At 39.4% G+C, this 25,541-nt stretch overlaps 1 long non-coding RNA gene across 1 annotated transcript in view; it reads left to right on the top strand.

Annotated features, from left to right (window-relative positions):
* Positions 1-391: 391 nt before the first annotated feature.
* The window catches only part of LOC106927788 (uncharacterized), a 67,556-nt gene continuing 42,406 nt past the window's right edge, over positions 392-25,541 (top strand). The window contains exons 1-3 of the long non-coding RNA XR_015762169.1: positions 392-571; positions 22,045-22,112; positions 22,617-22,668. This is a non-coding gene — a long non-coding RNA (uncharacterized LOC106927788). The remainder of the gene's footprint in view (positions 572-22,044; positions 22,113-22,616; positions 22,669-25,541) is intronic.

Here is a 25,541-nt window from a genome sequence, read left to right on the forward strand (position 1 = left end):
TCCGCGCCTGGCCTATTACCTGCCATACTCCTAGTTTTCTGTAGAATTTTGGTAATGCCGAAAATAATCATTATTAGTAGCTAAAAACTACTTCTACAGCTTCTCTATACTGTATGGTATTATGAAATATAATCAAAGAAGTACAACTAAGTCACTAATTACGCTACTAAAGGTTAGCTTGTATCTTTAGCTCAGCCTGACCATTGCGTTCCTACATTATTCCGGTTGACTCTAAACTCGCTTTACAGAAAGTCTGGGCTTTCTCCCATTTACTTAATTTCCTCCAATAGAATTTCAACCGGGCCAATCAGCGAACAGAAGGAGAATTTGTGTACAATGACGTTGCTTTTTCTGCGCTGTTTTAGAATTGTAGTCCAGTAGGTGGCGGTAATGCAACCTTAACGTTTCTACCAACTGCCAATAAAATTCAAGAAGAAGAAGTGAAAGGAGCCGTTCAGTCATGTTGACCACGCTTCCAAATATTGAATTCACATTAACATCCACCTCGTTCAGCTTGGCCCTTACTGTCTTCACAGTGGAGGACCGTTGCTGACAGCGGACACAATTTCCGGTAAGCTTCATAGCGTCAAGCTTACACATTACGTTAGCAATTGGGTAACATTTTAAACCTCAAAACAGTCCACGCCTCCAGAAAGCAATTATTTCTCAATAGCCAAGGGTCCAGACTTGATGAACGAAGTGAAGCGTAGAACAAGGGGGCTGTTTTTTATCTGAGTAAAATTAAAATACTGATGTGTTTCGCACAGCTAAGCAAACAACTAATGAATGCAGTAATATATTCTCTCTAATTATTTATTTAAATTTTGAAATGGATAGGCTAAGGGCTCAACTAAATATTGTGGACGTTTATAGCTGAATTACAGCCACATGAGAGAGTTTCTGGTGTAAATACACAAATGCAATCATATCAAAGCAGTTCAACAAGGCTTTAAACACGACTCCTGCATTATGGCAGGGTTATGGTGGGGAAAAAAATCGGAATAACCTCATCAGTAAAATGTTTTTATGTCTCAAAATAGTCCACCTTGCACTCAATGCTCCCCCTTCTCGGTCCTTCTCAGAAACACTCCGTCTTTAGTCATCTTTCAGGTCAGAAGGTTCAGGCCTTTCAGCCGATCTCATGAGGAGGCTTTCAGTTCCAGGTAGAACAAAGGTTCCTGCTGACCCCAGGCCTGTTATTGCTGTGCTTCTATTCTCCAAAAAAAGCCCTCTAAACTCTTCTATTCCCCTACACCCACAGTCAGCGTCTGTGTTTTCATCGGAAGTTGCTATTACTTTCCCGATTGAAGAAAAACATGCAGTACATCTGGACTTATGAATTGATTTGATTTCCTGTCTTTCATCAAGTCATGCAGAGATACAGCCTGTGTGCGGTGCCTTGCTGTATTTATAGCTCTTAAATTTGTTCACATTTTGCCATGTGACAACCACTGTCTAAAATGTATTTTACTGGGATTGGAGGTGACAGACGAGCATAAAGGTGCGCATAGCAATAATAAAAAGGAAATCGATGAACTTCTTGCCACAGATTCTTAATTAAAATTTGACTGGGACATTCCTACAACACATGTATGTTCCCAGGTGTTTGCAACTCTGGCTGCATGTTTAGAGTTCTGTCCAGATGGAGGGGAAATATCAAAGTAGTTGTGCGATTTCACATTTCGAAAATAAATTTGTTTAATGGAATCATAGCAGTTAAAAAAAAAAAAAAAGTTTAAAAAGTTTTGGCACTAAGATGAGGTGGTTTCTTTGGCCATATTGAAATTGGCTTATTTGGCAAAACTGCAACGGAAACACGATTTATTATTTATTTATTTATTGCATCACACGAATCGCATGATGTTGCCACTGGCACAAACCATGACGAAGAAGAATGGAAGTAGTTAAAAGATCGTGGGTGAAACATGTTTTTTTTTCTAGTTAGTGCTGGGAGAAGGCAGAGGAGCCTAATTTTAGTATGTTAAATGCTCTTTTTTTTTAATACATTCTCTCTCGTACTATACTGTCACAACAGTGACTGAACAAATATGTTAAAAAAAAAAAGTTATTTTTTTTATAAAAGTTACATACTGCAGATTTAAATGGTATTGAAGTTTGTGGTCGTAACATGACAAAATTGGAAAAGTTCAGGCAGCATGAATCCATGTACAACGTACCTCCTGCTGAAGATTAAGACTCAACGTCTCATGCTGATATGTTTCTCAAAAATTGGAAGTGATCCTGTTTGCAGTCTGGTTTACTACGCAACACTCGTCCCTGTCACTTAATCCCTCTGTCTGAAGCATGAAGGGCGTGTTTGCATGGAGGAATATGAGCGTAAGGTGGAGTTCTGTGATCCGATACCGCGGAACAATGATGTCTTTTATTGGCAGAGACTCTGAGGTCAGAGAGGTAGAACTCGGCTCCTTGGTGTTTTCTGTTGCATCAGATATCAGGAGCGTAGAGCCGGTACGGGTGGCTGTGTCGGGTGTTAACGTGCAGATGACACGTCACACTCGACACCATCTTTGATCGGACCGGGCTTTTGAGGAAGTCCTGTTGTCATGGTGCTGCCTCAGGTGAAATCACAGGTCAGCTGGTGACCTTTGCAGGTTGCCTGTCTCTATACCTCAACATATTACATTTGATTCTATAAGCTGATAACCAATGGAAATGGAAATGAAACATTTTGAAAGTGAACATTTATTAAAGTGGCATTGTGCAACCCCCGCCCCCCCTTTTTTAATGGTTTATGCCCTTTTTAAGGGATGCATTAGGATTTGGGCCACTGGAGGAAAAACAAAATTCGACTTTTTCTTGAAATTTTGATTTTGGATCTCAGAAAATTAAAGTAAGAATTAAAAAAAAAGTTTTTGTCAGTGACCCCCCTACTATAGAATGGAGATGTAGTAAGTGTGGCTGAACAAAAATCTAAATTTTAAGCAGCCACCAAAAGCCGTGGAAGTCTATTTAACTCTCATGGCGTTTACATTTAGTACGTGTTTAGTTTGTTCCAGAGGCTAAAGCTAGCAGCTCTTCAGAGAGGGAGTGGTCAGCCGTCACCAAACAGATATCCACTGTCCTAACAGAACTGTGATCTCACAGAGAGAAACAACTTTTTGTTTAAAAGGTGATGTAATCAGTCACTTTTTAAACAAAACCTCTCATCAAACTGTCCCCTTTTAGAAGCTCAACATCTTTTGGTTATTTACACGAGAGGGCACAAAGGAAAAAACTGTAAATATGAAATCATCTTTGAAAATGTGGGAAATGACCTAAACGTGGACCTACAAACAAAAAAGAGAAGCTTTTAAAGAGAAGAAAACTGAGAACTGGTGAACAGTCTTTTGAAAGGCCGCCCTTCAAACGCTGGCCTCTCCATTTAGTTGGGTTGTCGTCTTTTATTTAGCTCAGAAAAATATTAAAAAATTTTAAATCCTGTGTTGTGTTTATGAAGGCGGTTGTCAAGTCTTGCTTTTCAAGTGTATTTACATATTGTTTTGTTTTTATTTTTCTAGACAATTTCTGAGGGTTTTTTTTCTCGCAATCTTTTTACTCTTGAAGCACAGAAATTTGAGACTGATCTCAAACTGTATTTTTTTGTGGAATTTTGCTTCCCTTTTTCCATGTGCAGTGACTCAGAATGCTGCATAGATGGGGTACGCAATGGCTAAATTTTGAAAATCAGGCCTCACCTGCAGTTTTCCTGGACTTTTGAATATAATTTCCTAATGTTTTCCAAGGTAAATTTTCCCTCCTCCTTTTTTTCCCCTCTTAATCTATCCTGAATTTCTTCTCAATAACAATGACACTTTTTTCCTCCATGTTCTCTGCCCATCTCTCTTGTTTTTGTTCTAACACTTCCAACCTGTCCTTCTCTGGTGCTAAATGACAAAGATCTCATTCACGCCTGCTTGGGGGACATTTTTTGTGGCACCCAAGAGAGTAGAGGTGGGGGGGGTGGTGGTGAGGCAATCGCACGATGCCAGCCGGCAGCTGAGGGGGGGACGACTCGCATTTAAAAAGAAAAGAAAAAAAAGAAGTTGGGGTTGCAATTTATGCAGCTTCTTTCAATGTCACCGTGTGGTCTACCTCCGTTCCTCTGTCGTCGTATCCCTCCGCCCACTCACTGGTCCCTCTCTCTCCAACCTTTTAATATTCCATTGTTCCCCCTTACAGACGACTATGCATTTTTCTCCCAGAAGCGGCACTGTCACGTTTATGAATGTTTTGGAGTCTGCAGAGCGGGGTATGAGAGCGAGGAAGAGCCTGAATTCTAATGCGACCGTCGCCGCAAAGGGCTGCTGCCGCTCCAGCACGAGTCGTAGCTTACCGGAGCCCGCTCAGTCAACCCCGAACGCGTTTGTTTTGCTCGTTTTAAAACAGGAGTGTGTCATTACGCCTCTTAATTGCAGTGAACGGTTGGATGGCGACGCCGAAGCTGTCAGTAGACGAAGGCAAGAAAAGGGAAATATGGCGGAAAATGAAAGCCACCTGGGCAGAACATTAGAAATCAATCTCTCAAACGACGGCGGTGATTATGAAGCAATTTAAAACGGTGCAGAACAATAAGTTTAATCAGCAACAGAGCCAACGTTGACGCTCCAAGTATTCCGTCTTGGTTATGTTCTGTTGTTTGGCTTTTGTTTTAAGAGCCTGATTGTAAGGTTTGGTTTATTGAACTCACAGTTCTTCAGCCAGGTGTTTGTTGATGAGCAGAGAGGTATTTATACAAGTCTCAGGAGTCAGCCTCTATTAATGTCTTCTTTGGTACAACTACCCAGCTCATACGTTTTCAGTAGCTGTGTTTCCATTAACTGTAAAATTGCACAAATTGAAATTCCAAAAGTAAATTTACTTAATAGGAAACACAGCAATTTAGGAAAAAAAAAAAAAAAAAGTTTTTCGTTAAAGATTTTTGTGCTAGGATAAGGTGGTGTTTCAACTGTACTAACACTTTTTTTTGCATCACATGAATTGCGTAATCAATAGCCGTCTGTTACTGCTGCAGAAAATGACAAAGAAGACGACAGGAAGTAGTTGGAGGATGATGGTTCGTCTTTGGTTAATTTTTCAGACGAGGTGCAGCTGGTTCCACCAGAGCTCTCACAGCATCACACACTTAATAAACAGCTGTGTGTCACTCCAACATGTTGAATTCAAAGTGCTAATGTAAAAATCACCGACTACAATTTCAAAATTTGACTAAATCTCAATTTCAAACAAAACCACAAGAAATGGGAACATTTCAGTTTCATCTACAGCTTTTATTACTAATCAGCCAGACGTTGTCAAAGAGCCGATTGTGGTTCAAGTTGTAATTTTATTCAAGGATACCTCACACCTTCCCTTGTCTATTAATAGAATGCAAATTAATTTATTTTCTGAGACAATTTAGCAAAGAAAAGTGACTTTCTTTTTTTTTTTTTTTTTGCTTTGAAACGGTAGCAGTCAACATCACTGAATCTAACTGACAGATTTGGCCTGAATCAGTCACCCATTTGCATTATTAGCGCTTTGAAATCTGTTAGAAACATAAATTATGCTGTTTAAAACTGATATTGAGCAAAGCACAGCAGAAATTCATGATTTAAACCTAGAGTCAACACTCTGGCACGCTGCAGCTTTTCTGAACAGCAACGACTGCAAAAAAACTGAATTATGTTGGTCACAATGTGAAACATTTGGGACGCCAAGATGCCAAGCTGCATCCATGCTGGCAGAAATATTCAGAATATATAATTTATTATCTGAAGTCTTTACTTCCCTCTCTCCTCCCTCTTTTTGTAGATTGTTCAACATTTAAAAAAAAATTGAATAAAAGTTGAGCGATGACAGATCATCAAACTCAAAACGGATCCTACGGATGCAGAACTGTTCCAGGTTGTTGCGTCACTCATCAAACCGCTCGCGGTCGTAACACAAGGGTAATGCAAAGACCCCAAAAATAGGACAACCAAGTTACATCACACGTTGCAAACACAGCTCAAGAACCGCAATCTTGACTCCAAGAGTCTGATCAAAATTAAAACCAGCGCACTCTCAAACAGGGCCAAGCCATTTATTATTGATGACCGAATCCCTCTGAAGATGCCCTAAATAGAGATGCGTAGTTGCTCAAAAAAAATAAAAATAGCTTTTGAGAAGCCAATGAAACTTTCCTGCAATTAGCATCAAAGTGTGATTCAGAAGGATTTGTAGCAACAAGCAGCAGACTGACACCTTTGTTTAAATCTGAAATCTGGACCAGATGTCCCAAAGAAACCAGTGCGCACAAATAAAGATTATTGGTTGTTTTGTCTATTAGATAGCTAACACTTTTTAGCATTTTGCAAAATACTACATTGCAAAATGCAGTCCTAAATCTGGAGTTTTCTCACATTTTGTCATGTTGCGTGCAAAAACAGATCAGGGACAAAGTTAGAAATTTTAACCAGGAATACTTAAGTTTTTTTTTTTATTCTATGGTAGCTCACTCAATAATAGGATGCCTTGTTTTTTAAATTAGAAATTCTATGTGACTTTCTGCTGGTGTTAAATGTACTGGGGTTTTTTTTCTGAAAAGCAGAAAAATACAGTTCTAAATCTGGAACTTTCTCATTATTTTTTCATGTTACCACCATAAACGGATCAGGGAAAAAGTTAGAAATCTAAAGCAGGATTAGGTAATAAAACATTAATCCGAGCTGTAAACATTTTACAGAGAGCTGTTTGGTGAATCATCTGTAAATGGAAAGAGGACGCAAAAACTGCAAACCTACCGAGACACAACGGTTCCCCTTAAAACTCAGGGCTGGGACCTGGAACCTGTTAGCTGCTTGCATTACAATTATGACAAAAATTAATGATGTTGGGAAAAACTGAAAAAAACAAAAAACAGTACTGTTTACAATGTTACTTTTAAATTAGTTTTTTTTTCAGTGCTGGTTCCATCAAATCTGTTGAGCAATAAAATCGCAATACCTGATGTAACTACTGTATTGAAGTACCTTTTTGATAATAAAATCTCAAATATTTTGAATCTCCCCTAATCCAGGATTTGACTAGGCAACCATAAAACATTTTTAATTTTGTTTGTGTTATTTTTTATTTTTATTATACTAATTTTAAGCTATTTAAGTCTGATTTGCTGCGTTTGTGCCATGAAATCAGTTACCAGAACAGACAAACTATAACTATTGTTCAAATTTCTTTTACTTTAATCACTACTGATGCACCACTGTGCTAAGTATTGCACAAAAAAAAAAAAACATCGTCCATCCCTGATGTATGCCGCCATTACCTAATTTTGTGAAAAAAACATGAGAATTTTTCTTCCTACTCACAGTTATGGTACATTTTTACCATCTGCCATTTTCCTACTCACAATTACCTACTACCTTTTAAGCCTATCAGACTAAATTCTAATAAAGTTAATGGAAGTCTGTGGCTGTAATGTCAAAAAGTTAGAAGCATGAATACTTGTGCAAGTCAGTGTATTTCGGTACACTAGGATATTTACATTTGTCTGCTCAGACGTTTGCTTACTGCTCTGCGCCTGATGAGACTTCTTCCCTGCTCAGGGATTTGCAGGATACTAAAAAGCTTCAAACGTACTTCCTACTTCAGAAGCAGCCGCAGCTGCCTGCAGTGCTGGGATAAATGCAGAAAAGAGAGAATACTCGGCTGGTTTCTGTCATGTTCCAAAAACCTTCATGCTCTAAGTCGAAAACCTCCTCGCTGTGAATGTCAGCATAACCAGCATAACAGGTTTATTCATTTCTCAAGGCACGCTGAGCTTGTATCAAGCCGCTCCTCTAGTCAAAGCACCACTTCCACTTTGCGGAGAACACCCCGGTTTTCTTCCCGATGCAGACTTTTAAAGCTACAGTCAGCACACGTTGTCGTCTCTCTGCTTGTCAGTGGAAGCACCAACGAGAAAAGTACCGATGTAATTGGATGGTGTGGTGGCTCGGACGGTTTTATGCAAGATGCAACATGATGCCAACCAGGATACGCTCATCAGTTCACTGAATGTTTTTCCAAATTCCTTTCGGATCATCAAGAGGTTTATTTTAAATGCAAACATTTGAAACAAATCTTTGTGTTTAATTGTTTTTCTCTTTTGAACTCTCCCATGGATGCCATTTAAGTCTCGCTTTACTGTTGTTGAACGATGAACTCTGACCTTAACTGAGGCAAGTCATGCCCTGCAGAGCTTTAGATGTTCTTCTGTTACCTACTTGATGAGTCATCGATCCTCTCTTGGAGTAATTTGAGCAGGCTGTCAACTCCTGCCATTACCCATTTTCTCTTGTGGATAATGGCTCTCACAAGCCTTAGAAATTACTTTAAAAACCTTTCCACACTGATGGATGACTTTTTTTTCTCACCTGTTCTTAGATTACTTTAGATTGATTTGTTACTTTTTGTTCCCGCTTACTTCATGTTGTCAGACAGGTTCTTTTGAAGTTACTTTAAAAGTCTCTCAGGATTAAAATTGTAGTTAATCAGGGTTGATGTGTTACTTGAAGGAGCAGTATTGCGTAAATTCAACTTTTTTGAGCTTTACATCATGTTATAACGTTATTCCCTCATCAAAAACATACCTTGATTGTTCAAGGAGTCTTTTAATCTCCCACGGCAACCAGTCAACCATCCAGCTTTACAAAATGTCTCGTTGGACCTAGTGCTGCCTTCAAGGCGCACCGGTTCCCTGCAACTCCTCCTACCCCACTCCTTCAGACTAGTCATCAGCTATTTGCTGATGACTAGTTGGAACACTGGTGGAAATGTTGCTAAAGGGTCAATAGAGGAGCCATGTTGTGATGACTTCCTGAAGCCAGAATTTCAGAAAGAGCAGCAGTTTTTAAAGAGACAGAGACCCAATTTTGAGGTGTTAAAAGAAATCATATTTCATCTACACAGCATTTTTATAATAACTGAAGATAAGAACGTTACTTGATGGTGCTATAAATGGCACTTTGTGCATGGAAAATACATGATGCTGCTCCTTTAAAAAGGAACAGGAAGAGCAGGGCAGTGGGATGCAGCTTATAATTTCAATTAATAAACATTATCAATCAAAGGAAGTCCAGTCCGTTGCACTGAGTCGATGACTTGCCTTCATCCAAGCTGAATATCTTTACAAGATATCACACACAACATGGTGATGTTTATCTCCAGACTGCAGTCAGAAGCTATGGGACCTGCCTGTAAGGCATTACTTTTAAATACTCCCCTTGTGCAACCCTTGGACAGAATCATTTGCATGCCAACTACTGGTATGGATTATGCCTCACTTTCTCTCAACATTTCGATTTCTGTCAAGCAAATTAATATTTCTGATGTGATCTGAAAGCTTGACCACAGTTGAAAAGCAAGAAGTTGTAAAAGTGATGATGTGTACCCTCTCATGAACACAACAGCATCCGTTGACGATGTGACAACATGAATCCAGCCATCCTGTCTCGCACTCGACCATTGCGGTCCTTTTCCCAGACGATCCACCCGCTTGTACTTTTCCATGGCCGTCGGTTTCTATGGCAACCCAACGGGAGGAAGACAGAGCGCTGTCATGCAGACAGCACCGGGGTGGCTGGCATCCTCGGGAGGTAAGAGAATACCCATAGGGAGGAGAGGAACAAAACAGGGGAAGCAGCACCATGGGAAGAGCTGCACGATTAAAGCCCATTCCAAGCTCAGGTTGGTTTTAGTCCTGAGTAATGTTCAGTTCCAGTGCAAATTCACTGATCCGTTGGCACATAAGTTTGAGCCGGCCAAAATGCTTTGGTGCAAACACCCCACACTGACATCTCAAGGCTCCTTCATTCCGGTTTTGTTTGATTAATCATCAAAGCGAAGCAGTGATTGCAAACTACACAGCCCAGCAGGTACCAAGGGTACGTTTCTTTTAAAATAGCTCGGCTCAAAGCAGCAATTTGTTCCTTCAAATTAATATTTCGCTCACTGACACTGGCAGGTACTTTCCACTAAACATCCCTTCAAATGAATTAATTAGGTTGTTGTACCAGCAGGACCGTCTTGTTGGGAGGAGTATCCAAGATGTTGGTAAATGTATTTTCCATTTTCCTTTAATTATTGCTGGGAATGAGACAAGTTTGGTCTTTTTGTTCTATCTAGGTTTTTGATCATGTGACTTGTGTGATGCAGTCAAAGTGTTTTGCAAAATAAACCAATTTTGTTACAGCCAAAAAAACAACAAAAAAAACAAATTTGATCAAAAAACAAGTATTGTTTTTTTAAACTTGACATGTGTCAACTTATTATGGAAACATCAAACTGTGCAACTGTACTGCCAATGGCACCAAAGCTTCCAAAACCCATTTATTGCTTTTTAAGGATTAAGACTGTGTCCCTTTTTACAGTTTGGAACAATAGAACTGTTTTCTTTCCAACAAAGCTTTTTCTTATGATGCAACAATACATCAAGGTCTCGAGGCAACAGATGGTATTAGGTTCAATAGAATGTGATGAGTCGGGACTTGGCTAGAAAGCAGGGTTTTTAAGAGAGAATAAGAGCCCTTATTTTTTGTGTTTGCTTATCACAAGTAGAGTAAATATTTCATAAATCCCACGAAATAAATTCCAGTTTTGCTTAACTCATCCGTTTTTTGACTCATCTCAATGTAAAGTGGTTCTATAACTAAAAAAACTAATATTTTGTGATCTGAACAGAATGAATTTATTGTCACGTGTGTTTTAAAGGATATGGGTCACTATGAGAGCTAAATTTGGCTTGAGTTTTTGTGTGGCTTTACTTCTGAAACTACAAGTAAAGGCGGGTCTGCTTCTAATGTAGCTTCACTGAGACAACGGCATCGGTTTGTGCTGACCTAGCTCTGGTTTTGTGTCATGCAGATAGCAGTAGAAAATGCCGTGAAAAGGAAAAAAAGTTAATCTTTTCATGTTACGTTGTAGGGCTGTTGTAAACGAATATTTTAGTAATCGAGTAATCTATCGATTATTCTTACGATTAATCGAGTAATCGGATAAAAAAAATTATAAAATGAAATATTGGTAAATCTGGCATAATACCGGTGTTACTATCAGATATCAATATCAGTCCAATTTTTCATATTTGAGCATCCCTAACAGTTGCTTTTTTGTAGTTTAGAAAACTAACCTGTAACAATAATAGCTCACTTTCTAAGTTAACCAGAAGAAAAGTTATAGAAAAATCTGAAATTATATTGAATTTAATAACAAAGAGGCAGGCTCACAAATATGCTTATAAAAAATGTCTACAATCCAGCTTTTAGTTTATGTATTCATCTTCAGTGAGTTTAATAGATTAATTAAACTCACCTTGCCACCTAACCTGTCACGCTTTGGGTTTGAAAATACGGGAAATGTCGCCTGGAGTGGGAGGAGAGGGCGAATGAACGAACGTAAGATGGGGTGGAGGAAATAGACCAGCGGACTGACGAACCGTTAGACCGGGGGACGAACACGGGGGGAAGCAATACGGGATATTTACGACACCTTCACTGGTCACACTCAGAAACTCATCTACCAGCCATGTACGATGCGCTCCGCCACCCGTTTCTTCAGACCGGGATATGAAATTTATTGTGCGGTTCGTCGGTAAAGCTACATTTACACGGTAAGCATCAGCTACTCAGCCGCCCGCCCTGCTCAGTCTATCCGCTCACCTCAGCGCTCTTCCCGCCGTTCGCTTTCAACCAGCAGCCCCGGAGGAGAAATGCTGCCGTACTCCAGGCATTCCCCCAGTCATTTTAAGGATGCTTATTGGTTCCCCAAAAACGATAAAAAGTCGGGCATTATCATCAATCAATAAAATCCCCACGGGCCAATCTTGAAGATTGGACTTTATGCCGCTGAGACTTAGCTTTTGTCAACAACTCAGAGGCGGAAGTGAGAGCTCCGCGCAACGCAAATGAAGTCCCGGCCGGAACACGGTGCGCTAACTAATAAAACATAAATTAACGAAGCTTCGAGGCAGGTACATTTTCCTCGAGGAATTTTAGTAATCGAGGTACTCGAATCATTCGAGGAATCGTTTCAGCCCTATTACGTTGACAACAAAGCGGGTGATTCAACAGTCTCAATATGTCAGATTTTAAGCTAGTGATAATCAAATGCAGTCTTCAAAACAGATGCTAGCTTGATTGACATTACTGACTAATGGTTGCCCAGTTGCTAACCATTAGCAACTTGCTCTTGAACTAAAAAAAGTTCAAGAGCAATGCAAAACAAAGTCATTGACGTCTAACATTAAAAGGGTTACAAATCTATAGCTTTGGTATTCCGGCATACTCAAGTTTGACTCACATTGGACAAATTAAGAAAAAAAATTAAAATCTAACCGCCGTGAAACCTTCCCTATGAGGATTACGGGGAAAAAAACCCAGATGAACTTTAAACCAGTAAACCTCTTTCTTTGAGGCATCTGCGCAAACCACCATGACACAGAGCCGCCCAAGTCGGGTATTCATCAAACACAATGTTATTCACTGCAGGCGTAAATAGCACATAAGATCTTGAAGGTTAACAATTTCTACGTGATGTAAAGAAATCCAACCTGACGATCATGTTTTTAAAACCTCTCTGCCATTTAGCTTCCAATTCCTTTGAATTTCTGAAAGCAGCTAAACAAAATGATCAAGGATGTCTAAGAATGTTTCATTTCACACATAAATACAGCAAGAAGAAAGCAAAAAAGGTACAAGTACCACAGCGCTGCAAACGAACTGGACAAGGACCGTAGACACGTGAAGCATTGGGGGTGTGAACTTGGAGTGTCGTAGTTGAAATGTTGGTATCCAGCATTTACTTGTTAAGGGCTACTAAGTAAAAAGGCTTATAGAAGTACATTTTAACCACTAAAACACCAAATACGCCTTAATATACATTAATACAAACAGTGGAAACTGATGCTAATATCCACAAACTGGCAAAAGTTTAGCAAAACAATCTAAGTGCCCAGTTTGAAAGTACCGACCTCATAATGAGCAAGGCATTCTGCAGACAAACCAGGTATTTCTTTAACATTTATAACTTATAAATAGTTATAAAAAGAGGCTATTGCAACAGACGTGGATGTCCGTCTCCATGGACAACGATCAACAAATTACATGGCATGCTATTCATATGCATTACAGCTCGCCTAATTTACGTGATGATCTGACTTTGATAGCAAAAACTCAGCTATGATTAAATGTCCTATTAAAAGGCTAAAAAAAAAAAAGCTCACATCTTAACAGGTGCTGAGAATTTACCAGGCGAGCATTGTACACACGGTGTTCTAATTAACCATATAAACATACCAAATGAAAACCTTTTCAGCAATTTTGGCTCATCATAGCAGAAAAGATCTGAAGCTTAATTAAAGACTAATGAAGGCAGCCGTGTATTCAGGTCCGCTCCAAGGTGACGGTGTGGAACTGTTCATAGGAAAATGAGAATTTAGAATTCAGTTTCTCCCATATAAAGCTCTGCATAATCACACCCTTCCCTGATTGATTGTTCCATGTGCGTATAATACTCCCAACAGAACAATTCACTCTGACTGCAGGTTCTTGGAGTTTCTGAAAGGAAAAGGCAGATCGTTAAGTTAACTTGGTCCAGCTCCCAGTTTTGCTCTGTGATCCAGGCACTCTTTCTACTTCTCAGTCTAGGATTTAAACACTCGGTTAATAAAACTTTATGTGCGTTTTCTGTTGTGGCGCATATTTATATAGGCTGCTTGATGATTCAGGAAGCAGGACTTTTTCTTTGGTTCTTTTTATTTCTCCCAAGAAAAAGTATGGAAATTGGTGTATTTCACAAAACACTTTTTTTTTTTCTTTTTTTTTTTTTTTTGCATTACGTGAAACTCATGATCACCAACCAAATGTTAATACTGGTGGAAAAGACGAAGAAGACGGCGGGAAGTAGTTGGAGGATGTCGCTTTTTTCTCTGACTTAATTCTTGAGCAAATTTATTCACATGTGATTCTAATTGCATTTCTTGTTTAACAGAAAGACCACAACTGTGAAATGATCTTTTATTTTTCCAACATTAGCAGGATATCGACAAAGTTTTGCTCACATTTGTAAAGGAAACACAGCTATTGACAGAGCTATTTTTGAATGATCTAGTTGCTTTCTTTGTTTTTCTTTTCCATAGAAAGTACTCCAGTTGTTACTTGTGTTGAGTTTGAGAAACTGCAGTGATGGCAATGACTTTATAATAACTTTATGCAATCTGCGTGGCTTCCTTAGATGGGTGTCTTCCTTTGTCTGAACTGGATTGCCTGCGTATGGACATGAATCTGCCTGTATGCTGGATTTGAATTTAGATGAACTAGATTAATATAAATCAAACTTGCACCTATTTGGACTCTTTTTAAATGGGCACAAGTTATGATTTTTTTTCTTGCAAACTCAATTCCAGTGAAATTTGCTGAGACTTGATGCTACACAGTTAGAACTGAGCTCAATACAAGTGATATTATTAGTGTGGCACAGTTTTATTTTTCGGTACCAGTATAGGTACACATTTTCCTATGTGATTTCCTGTAATAAGACACATGGATTTGCATCCGTAGCACTTGACCGTGCCGCCATTTCTTCTTAACATGCGGTTGCGTCCATCGCAGGCTTTGACACACTTCCGACTTGCCGCTGAGGCTCCAGACCTTCATCCATTAATGAAAGACTTTCAAATGAACAAGAAGAGAACACAACATGTGACCGCCACAGGCCACTGGGCTGCTGTCTGGGAGCAGCTGTAAACACTTCAGAATGAGATCAGACAGAGCCCAGCGCACACATACACCGAGAAGAAAGGGAGCAGAAGGCCAGTCAAAGCCATTTCCTGTCCTACTGAGCTGGCTAATTGGGAAGTAAAGTCGCTAATCTGCGCCTGGCTCTAGTTACGCTCTCCACGAAGATGAGTATTTGCGCGCTAATATGTTTTGTACTTCCACCGCAGCTGTCTCCGTCCATCAATACCAGCCGGGCTTTTGTGACGGTCGATGGTGTGAGAGCTTACAGCATGGGATGGGAAGAGAGGAGAAGAGGGGGGAAAAAAATCCCAAAGGAAACTGAGCAGATTCAGGGAGCAAAGCTGCTGCTGCCTAAGCAGAGTGTGTGTTATATTGAATTTTACAAGCACTCATGAATAAGAGCTTCACACATCGTAGATAAATGTTAACATCCCCCGAGGCTATTCGCCACATTTCGTTCTTATTGTGCGACAATAGGGGTTAAGTTTTAAAAGTGCTCTGTAGGGTGTCTGCCAAAAAAGTCATCATTTAGTTACTTTATTAAATAATTGTGTAATCTGGTTAACCTTAAGCTGATCAGAATGAGCCACCAGTGATACAATGGCAGTAATTAATTTTTTTTTTTATCACTCAACCAATCTTTGTAGGACTATGCAGGCTAGACTTATAGTATAGTGGTGCGTATTAGAAACACACATAGATATTGTAAATATATTATTTTTGAACAAATTGTGTGTTTAAGCACAATAAGAAAATTATTTTGTGGTTGATTTGTTATTATAATTATCATTCATGTTTCTAACCATGCATTAGCAGTTATACGTTAGCAGAATAGACAGATTTGCGCACATTTATAATAAAAACAGTTACACTATGTATCAAAAACAACTTAAAACAAATTTGTTTTTGCATCACAGCAAAAATTGTTCTCTGTCTCTTTAAGAACCTCCTACCTTTTCCGACACTCCCTGTTTAGCGTGTCATCACAATACTTTTCCATTATGCTGTTTACAACCGTTCTTCGGAGAGTTGTAGTTCATATAATCTTTGCAGATCTGCAGTTTCACCAGGTGTTTGCTAATTGCTGCTGCCGCCGTTAATTACCACACATTAGGCGAAAACAATTTATCTGTTCATTAATCTTTTGCCTAATCATCACTGTTTACACTTTGTTATGAAGGTTATTGAGAAGAACCCAAACCGCCAAACAAAGTGCTTTTGCGAAGTAATTGCTTCTGAACTATCAGCATGTTGAATGTTTGGACATCACTGTCAGGCCCAAATGATGGATTCCCAGGAGCTGTAGCAGCAAAGGGGCACCTCTGAGATTTTATTGTATGGATTTTGTAGAATATTAACCGCTAATATGATAACTGAACTGAAACATATTGAGTAGAGAAAGCGAGTTATTTCTAAAAACTACTCGTGAGTTTGTACGTACTCCTTCCAGCTGGAGTCATAAAACATGCGGGACAGCAGGCGACACCGCAGCACAGAGGGTGCCACATCCTGGACGTCCCGTGTGTTTGTAACCCGATTCCTCGGTATGTTATTGGCAAACCAGAGTTGCTGCAGAAAAGTCCAAAAGTGTTCAGGTCAAATGCTTCGTCAGTGTTGATTCCACTGCAGCCAGTGTTTTTAATAGGCCACAGATCCGCCAAAACAAAAAAAGGTCTGCTTGTCAGATGTACAGAGACGCGCGGCGGACTGCGTTATGAGGAAGTCTGCTCCTTGTGACTAATCTGAGCCGCTCCTTTGATCACTTAGGAAGTATGGAGTCCTGCAGACGCTTTATCACCCTTGTTAATTTCTTATCGCTCATACAGAGCGCAAGCAGATCCAGCACAGAATTACTGGTAGGATGATGAGTTATGAGGATGTGGCCACGTTGGTGCCTCCATAGCAAATTCTATTGAAGTGAGTAAGGCCAATAATGACTGCACAGTAAGCTGTCGGTCTGGACCGGGTGAGGAGCAGGACGCTGCCGGAGCCATATGGTCAAGGTCAAAGGGCTGACAGAGGAAAGGGAGGAGTTTACGAGGACAGATGTTACTGGAAGAACTTAAGTTAAGTAATAGTAGACAGGGTGGAACTCACACTTATACCTTGTAAAGTTATTAGTAGGAAAACAGTAATATACTTACTGAATATCTCTATGAAACAGTTACCAGCTAAATTGGAGATCCAAGTTTTTGTTTTGTTTTAAATATATTTGTTAAAACTGTTATAAGTGTTAATTCAACTCCTACTACCATGTGTAGAAATTGTCTCATTCTGTGAAGCCATAGTGACAGTTTGAAAAAACTTGTAAAAAAAAAAAGAAACATTGTTTATAAAAGTTACACATTGCATCTTTAATAATATGAAGAGCTAATTGCCTTTAATTGTTTAAACATCAAACATACCTTGATATGCATTAAAACGCACAGTGGAAACCACCTTGGCACATTTTCCTCTTCTCTATCCAAGGAGAATGAATGGCGCTCCTGGATTGGCTGCTCTGCAAATGCCAACCAGTAGCATGCCAAGTCTCACTGCACCTAGGCATTTCAGATTTCCAGCATGCATTTGTCTTTTCGGATATTTTAGATATGCACTTTGAACACGCAGGCGAGGGTCCAATGTAGATTGATTTAAAGGTCAGACAATGAGATTAAAAAAAGGTCTTTTTCTACAGGGTGTGTAAATCTGTGGATTTAACTCTACTATCTGAGCCATGTTTTCAGTTGATTAGTAAATGAATCGTCCAGATACAACACAGCATTGAAAAGTGGCTCCCTATACTAACAACACTGCCGTTTTATTCATGGAATGCAAAATAAAGGACTGAATGTATCTACTTTCTTTAGCGGGATCTATCTGCACATGCAACATCCCCAGTTGAAGCAGTGAAAAGGAAGCGCAGAGGCAGAGATGGCGAACTTGATGTGTGTGTGTGTGTGTGTGTGCGTGTGTGTGGGGGTGTGTGTGTGTGTGTGTGTGTGTGTGTGTGTGTGTGAGCAGACTGTCTAAATGTTGAATGTGGCTGGAGAGGTAATTAACATTTTCCCTGCATTGGTTGCAAGTCGACGTGCCTAAAATGATCCATGAAGATCTCTCCAAACCTGTAATGAACCCCATAAACTTCACTCCCCAACAATTTATTATTCAATGACAGCAGAAAAGGGCGAAATAAAACATCCAAATGGAAAAAACAAAATATTCTGACTATAAATTAAAAGCTTGAAGTTCAAGGTGTAAGCTGCTGAAAATTCTGAAACCTCCAAAATTTTAAATTGCCTCTCAAAGCATTATCTGGTCGCTGTCAGGATATGTGAGTTTGACAGATGGAGTGTAAATGCTTGAGATATAAAAGCCTAACACTTATCCCTTTTTTAAGACTCGAATTTTCAAGTAAGAAACAAAGTTCTTGGGTTCTTGAGTTGCCCTGGATTACATTGAGGGAAACGGTACATAAAAACTGCTATTGGTCTGGCTGTTAACACTCCCCAGTTGCCATTTATAGATTTTTTTTTTTTTTACCTGGTTGTTTTTGGCTCAGCCCCTGGGTTAATGAAGTAGTAAGTGGTCCGTAGCATCGCTCTACGCACCACTAAACTAGCATGAGAGTATTCAAAGTTGCTCGGACAAGGTCACCGTTTCACTACTGAAGCTAGACACCACAAATCCTGGTGTCACAACCAAGGTCCTGTTTTTATTTATTTTTTTTACTTTGGATCACCTGAATCTTGCTTCTAGGTCAAAGGACAGAAAGCCCAGTTGGATTTGCCGCACAGTTGCTTTGATAAGTCTGAGGATTTGAAGATTTACTTTTGATCGGTTTTAGGCAAGTGGATATTCTTTGATCTATTGGGTCTCTGATCTTGTCTTTACTGCAGATGCTCAATGCCGTATCTACTGACGGGTCTGGAAAATGCAGTTTACTTTTCATCCGACAAGTAATGGCATAAAACCACACACTTTGTTGTTTCTGTAAAGCTGTAATGTCACGGAGTAATACTTCTTTTTTTATTAATATTCAGCACCTTTCTTCCACTTCATCGGTAATTGCTGACCTTCAACTGAACACCTCGGCATAAACCGTCTAATTTCAGGTCACCTCCGCTAACACTGCTCAATCATCTGACGTTGCAGTCTCACTCCAGGCTGTTTATTTGGTTCCTGTCGGGATCTCTAACAGCATTAGGGCCCTCATCTATTTCCCTACTCGCTTGCTGTGATTCCTGGCATCTAAAGCTTCTGCTCCCATCTATCATATTCAGTGATAAATGATTTAACACACCTTAGTTTATCTGAAGGTGACCTCCCCTCGCAGCTTCTGCACTTATCAGCCTGTCAGTCAAGGGAATTGTTTTATTTTTGTCCCCAAGCTGGCAGCAAGTGATTTGTTTTTTTGTTTTTTTTTCTCTCTTACAAATTTGCTTTATGCATTACTTTTTAGAGGTTCTGGGCCTTCAGGTGTTTGACAACTTATTTAATCATTTCTGGGTCAGGTAAAAGTCAAAGGGTTCCTACAGTTACATTGTCCAGTGTCAACTACTATCAAAGTTTTATCGGAGATGCCTCGTCTGATACAATGCTGCATTATTCTTTTGCCACTGAATTGGTTAGTAGTTAAATTCAATATAGGATTATCCTGCCTTCTGCAACCTGGGGGTCAGTATCTTGGTGCCTTGTTAAAGAGTGGTTGTAGGATCAATTGGGGTGTGGAAAAAATGTATGCATTGATGGCAGTTTATCGACCAAAGGAACAAGATCCTACGTACAATAAGCTAAAATTGGCTTCCTCAAACTTTCGCCATTGAGTTAAGGTTACAGGAAGTTATTGTCACAATGACATCCCCTTGAGTCAGTCAAATGACCGAAACAGTTTGGTGTAGGGAGTGAGAGATAAGACGTGGGTGATGCATGTCACTCAAAAGGCCACTTCCAATTGTTTGGCTCAAGTAGGTACAGACAAAAGTTACACAAAATCAAACTAACTAATCTGATTATGTGGTTTGTATTAGAGAAATTGCTACACATCAGCAGTGAACCTTAGGATCTCTGCGTGTTTCGGCCATTAGCACTGTACGTCCTCATCCAAGGCTCAGATAAGGTTCATCAAGCATTGCTTTGTGTCAAAAGGCCTATTAGTAATCTAAATTAATTAAATTATCCTCTGTAAAAATCACAAAGACTAAATATTTTTCCTTTGAAATGCAGAAGAAATGCCGAGTCAGAGGTTTCTTAGTCTCAAGAGGTTTAAAAGGCAAAGTAAGGCAGACTGAAGAATCTTAAGAATCAGCAAGAATATTTCAATGGCACTAAATATCTGGAAGTAATTTACTAAATCCCAAAGATTGGTTTAAGAAACTTGATCCAGGCAAGGATTTCTTTGACCCGTAATTTGACACTGCTTTTGCGTCTTTGCATTTGTTTATTGATGAATTGTCCAAGTGTAGATATCAATGAGTCTGTCTTAATTCTCAGTTTCCTTTTTATTACCAACATCTTATCCTAAAATAATAGATTTTAAAACAGTTTTATTCTCAGATTTCTCTGCAGTTCAATCACTAATATTTGGTCATGATTTATCTATTAGGCAAAATCTTGGTGTAGATTATTGTCTTGGTATTAAAACACCATTTAAAAGACATTTTTAGTAAAATATCTTCCAACCAGTGCTTGTTAATAATGCATAAACTGTAGCTCTGTTGTAATTCCTCAATCAGGCATTGGCTTGATAGATATACCAGGCAGTAAAATATATAAAACACCAAAACTGTTAATATACCATAGGAAATAAAACACATCCATCAAGTCTATATTCCTCATGTTATTGGATGAAGAGTGAATTTTAATTCAGACGTGTAATGTACCACTACAAACTGAAAACGACGCCATGACGGGTCCCCAATCTATAGCCTGCTCCGTCTGCAGCCCATATTTCATTTACAGCTTTTTAATTAACTGCAGCAGCGGCTCTCTCTGGGAATGCAAAACAGCTCCTCTGGTGTCTTGGCTTTGTTTGACAGCCGCTGCTCCACAGATGCTGCACTTCGTGCCGACTCCATCTGTCTCCCTCCCCACCCCGAGATCTCACCGCTGCCTTATCACGCATCATCGATCGGGTCCGGGCAGGAAGCAGTGGGGGGAACCACCTATTTGTTTTCCCGCTGCTCTTGTTTACGATCAGCGCAAACCTCCCCATTGCTCCCTCTCACACACACATGCACACGCCCACACACACACACACACACACACACAAATATATATATATATTTTCACATGGCTCCCAATGCATTCACAAGTGGCTCATCCAGAAATGGATTGCATATTATACAATCTACACTAATGTCAGAGATTTGTTTTAAACAATTTTTTTTCTTAGTGTTTTCAGACAGATTTATGATTAATTGGCATCAACCAATTTACTCAACTCATCATGCTAGTTATACAGTTAGTAAAGGGGTCTGTGCTTGGATAAGATATTTTTTTTTGTATTTCTAAAATCAACTGGTGAGTTGAAAGTGAAATAAATTGAAATTCAACCAGAAAAAGAAGTCATTTTTGGAGGCTCAGGGGACTTTTGTAATAGCTTACACATTTTAAGAACATGGACTGCTCAAAGTGAAAATTATTTACTAATTCACTGGGTGAGTCACTAAGCCAGCGTGTCTTTAATGTGCAAAAGGTACATCTACTTATCGATGTGCAAACTAGGGATATAGCATTGTAGATGGGAAGAAAAGTAAATGTTCTTCAAAAAACTAAAAAAATGTTGAGATCAATCTCATAAATTATCTTGAAACAAAATGTCAAAATTTCGGAGTTTAAAAAGTCAAAAATTTGACTCAGAAGTTGCCAAGTTTTTCCGAAATCTAAAATCGGAGTGTTTTTTCTAGCAAATGCTGAAATTTTCAAACTCAAAAATGTCCAAGTTCTTAAATTAATCTAAAAGTTTGAATTTTTGACAGAAATTTACAACTATTTTATTTTATTTAATTTTTTATTTTTTTAATCTAAAATGGCCCTAATACGCTGTTCCGAATTTAGGAATATTTTCAGGAAAACTAACAATCCTGTTTGTTGCAAAAACACAGTGGGAAGGTAAATGAATACACAGTCGCTACCATGAAAGATGCACATGGTATTTTTAGCATGTAAACCAAATAAACATTTATTTGTAGTTTTTCATGACAAAATCACTAATTACTATAAAACCAGTTGTAACATGGTTAAAAAAGCAGTTGTAAAACACAGGGGAGTGATGTACAGTCAAGTCTGAAACAGAGGAGTTTTATGTTGCTTTTCTACTTTTCTTCTGCAGGGACAGAGAAGCTGGTCTGAGGAAAGATGGAAACACAAAGCAACCCTGGAAGAAAAGCTGACTTTTAGGTAATTTGCAAAAGCTTGCAAAATGTCTTCAAAATCATTTCCCTTCACATTACAACTATGCACATTGTGTTGGTTCATCACATAAACTCGGAATATTTTTTGTGAAGTTTATATTGCAAAGTGGAAAAATATATATAAAAAAGTAACTCTCGCATGTAAGATTTTTTTTTCTTTTTTAAGTTAGCTATAATTTCAGTTATATTTCTATGCGGTGCCATTGTACTGATGGGGTCGATGTGATTTAACCTTGGTGGGACCAAAGTGAAACTTTCATTAGTTATACATTGTACAGCCCCAGAATTACACGTGTCTAGTCCAATCATTTGGATAGATGTGAATAAATAAAGGCACTCATATGAAATAGGGCTGCGTTTAAAAATGAGAGTAATTGTGCTGCCTCCTCCTACCGCTCTGTGCTCAGAATGGAAATCCCTTCGAACACACACACACACACGCACGCACACACACACGCTCATCCTAATAACCTTCCCCCCTTCCCAACAGCAATGCAAACCCCTGAGCTCCAAGGAGACCGGATGTGCAGCAGGCAGAGTTGGTAGGTGACGTTGTGTAAGCCAGTCACACACTTTGATGTGTTTCACGGGGCGTGGGCTTAAATTGTTTTGTCCCCTCACACAGGGAAGCTCCTGACAAGGACACGGGCATAATTGGATTGATGTTGGAATGCGTGTGGCCATCAGCTTCTTATTTAGCTCCCCAGACTCACTCATTAGACTTGGAGGCAAGTCTTTAATTATTTTCAGCAGCAACTAATTAAGAGTAGAAGTATGGTTTGAATTAAATTGAATGAACGGTGGGCCTCAGGCTGTGCCTGTTGATGACATCCTATATATATATATATATATATATATATATATATATATATATATATATATATATATATACACACACACATATCAAAACAACTAGAGCAAAACAGCTATAAATATCGACTTGTAAAGCAACAGATTTGGTAAATAAGCTTTTTTAAAACAAGAGAAGAGGATACATCAGTGGCTAGTACTGGACATCTATGGGAAATGAACTTTGCCCCGCTCCAGATTTCTTTGGTTTTTCCTTTATGGTCACATGTCAGTGTTTCAGATCATTTAACAACGAGCATCAACACCACATTAGAGCGGGAAGAGGGAGACTTGGGATCATCTCATCCTTAATTTTCCCCATCACACTTCCTGCTGGTAGCTTGTCCCTCTGCCTGCTGGCGTGTTTGTGGTTCTCAGTGGCTTCTTGGTGGGATATGGGCCCAATGCCTCTGTTGGGACCCCTACTCAGGGGTGGAGATACACATGATGAAGCCTGAAGAGCTGTAATTGTTCTGCATCCTACTGGATGAGTTGCTGGGGATTACTAGTGCCTGTTTGGTTTGGACAGCTAAAAACATTTCTTTATCTGCTTGAGTAATTGATATACAGGTGCTGGTCATAAAATTAGAATATTGTGATAAAGTTCATTATTTTCCATAATGTCATGATAAAAATTAAATTGTCATATATTTTAGATTCATTGCACACCAACTGAAATATTTCAGGTCTTTTATTGTTTTAATTTTGATGATTTTGGCAAACAGCTCATGAAAACCCAAAATCCCTGTCTCAAAAAATTAGAATATTATGAAAAGGTTCTCTGAACGAGCAATAAAAATAATCATCTGAATCAACAAAGTAACTCTAAACACCTGAAAAAGATTCCTGAGGCCTTTAAAAACTCCCAGCCTGGTTCATTACTCAAAACCGCAATCATGGGTCAGACTGCTGACCTGACTGCTGTCCAGAAGGCCATCACTGACGTCCTCAAGCAAGAGGGTGAGAAACAGAAAGAAATTTCTGAACGAATAGGCTGTTCCCAGAGTGCTGTATCAAGGCACCTCAGTGGGAAGTCAGTAGGAAGGAAAAAGTGTGGCAGAAAACGCTACACAACGAGAAGAGGTGACCGGACCCTGAGGAAGATTGTGGAGAAGGGCCGATTCCAGACCAAATTAAATTTTCATCTCCATAAAACTTTTCAGCAGATGGAAGCATGAAGTGCTCCAAAATCTTCTGATAGCTGCTGCATTGATCCTGCCCTTGATAAAACCCAGTGGACCAACACCAGCAGCTGACATGGCACCCAGACCATCACTGACTGTGGGTACTTGACACTGGACTTCTGGCATTTTGGCATTTCCTTCTCCCCAGTCTTCCTCCAGAGTCTGGCACTTTGATTTCCGAATGACATGCAAAGTTTGCTTTCATCCGAAAAAAGTACTTTGGACCACTGAACAACAGTGGTCCAAAGTGCTGCTTCTCTGTAGCCCAGGTCAGGCGCTTCTGCCGCTGTTTCTGGTTCAAAAGTGGCTTGACTTTTGACCTGGGGAATGCGGCACCTGTAGCCCCTTTCCTACACACGCCTGTGCACAGTGGCTCTGGATGTTTCTACTCCAGACTCAGTCCACTGCTTCCCCCAAGGTCTGGAATCGGCCCTTCTCCACAATCTTCCTCAGGGTCCGGTCACCTCTTCTCGTTGTGTAGCGTTTTCTGCCACACTTTTTCCTTCCTACTGACTTCCCACTGAGGTGCCTTGATACAGCACTCTGGGAACAGCCTATTCGTTCAGAAATTTCTTTCTGTTTCTCACCCTCTTGCTTGAGGATGTCAGTGATGGCCTTCTGGACAGCAGTCAGGTCAGCAGTCTGACCCATGATTGCGGTTTTGAGTAATGGACCAGGCTGGGAGTTTTTAAAGGCCTCAGGAATCTTTTTCAGGTGTTTAGAGTTACTTTGTTGATTCAGATGATTATTTTTATTGCTCGTTCAGAGAAGCTTTTCATAATATTCTAATTTTTTGAGACAGGGATTTTGGGTTTTCATGAGCTGTTTGCCAAAATCATCAAAATTAAAACAATAAAAGACCTGAAATATTTCAGTTGGTGTGCAATGAATCTAAAATATATGACAATTTAATTTTTATCATGACATTATGGAAAATAATGAACTTTATCACAATATTCTAATTTTATGACCAGCACCTGTAAATATTAGTTTCATCATATGGAACATTTACGTGTGAAGAGAAAAGCAAATTATGCCAAGAGTCAAGTTCTTCTCGGAACAGATTTCGTACACTTTGATTTTCCTCAACCGACAATCCATCCTTCCTGATGAAGGAAGAAAGACCACAGTCAACATTTTGAAGCAGTTTTCCTGAGATGAAGCCATCTACTTGTCCAACATGAGGTTTCCCTCTCCGTTTTGGATGGACTCTCGGGTGCTTGAGGGCTTCCTGCAGCTTTGAAAGGGTGCATTTTGTATCAAAAGCAGAAAATTTAAATTGATATTTCTCTTTCAGATTCCTCTTGATGTATTGTTGACTTCTGCCAGGAGTCATCCACAGGAAAAGGATCCTTTCTCCACATCTATAAAACTCACTTGCT

Source organism: Poecilia mexicana, unplaced genomic scaffold (genome assembly GCF_051168715.1).
Source record: "Poecilia mexicana isolate PSO_F unplaced genomic scaffold, ASM5116871v1 scaffold_23, whole genome shotgun sequence".
NCBI classification, from domain to species: domain Eukaryota; kingdom Metazoa; phylum Chordata; class Actinopteri; order Cyprinodontiformes; family Poeciliidae; genus Poecilia; species Poecilia mexicana.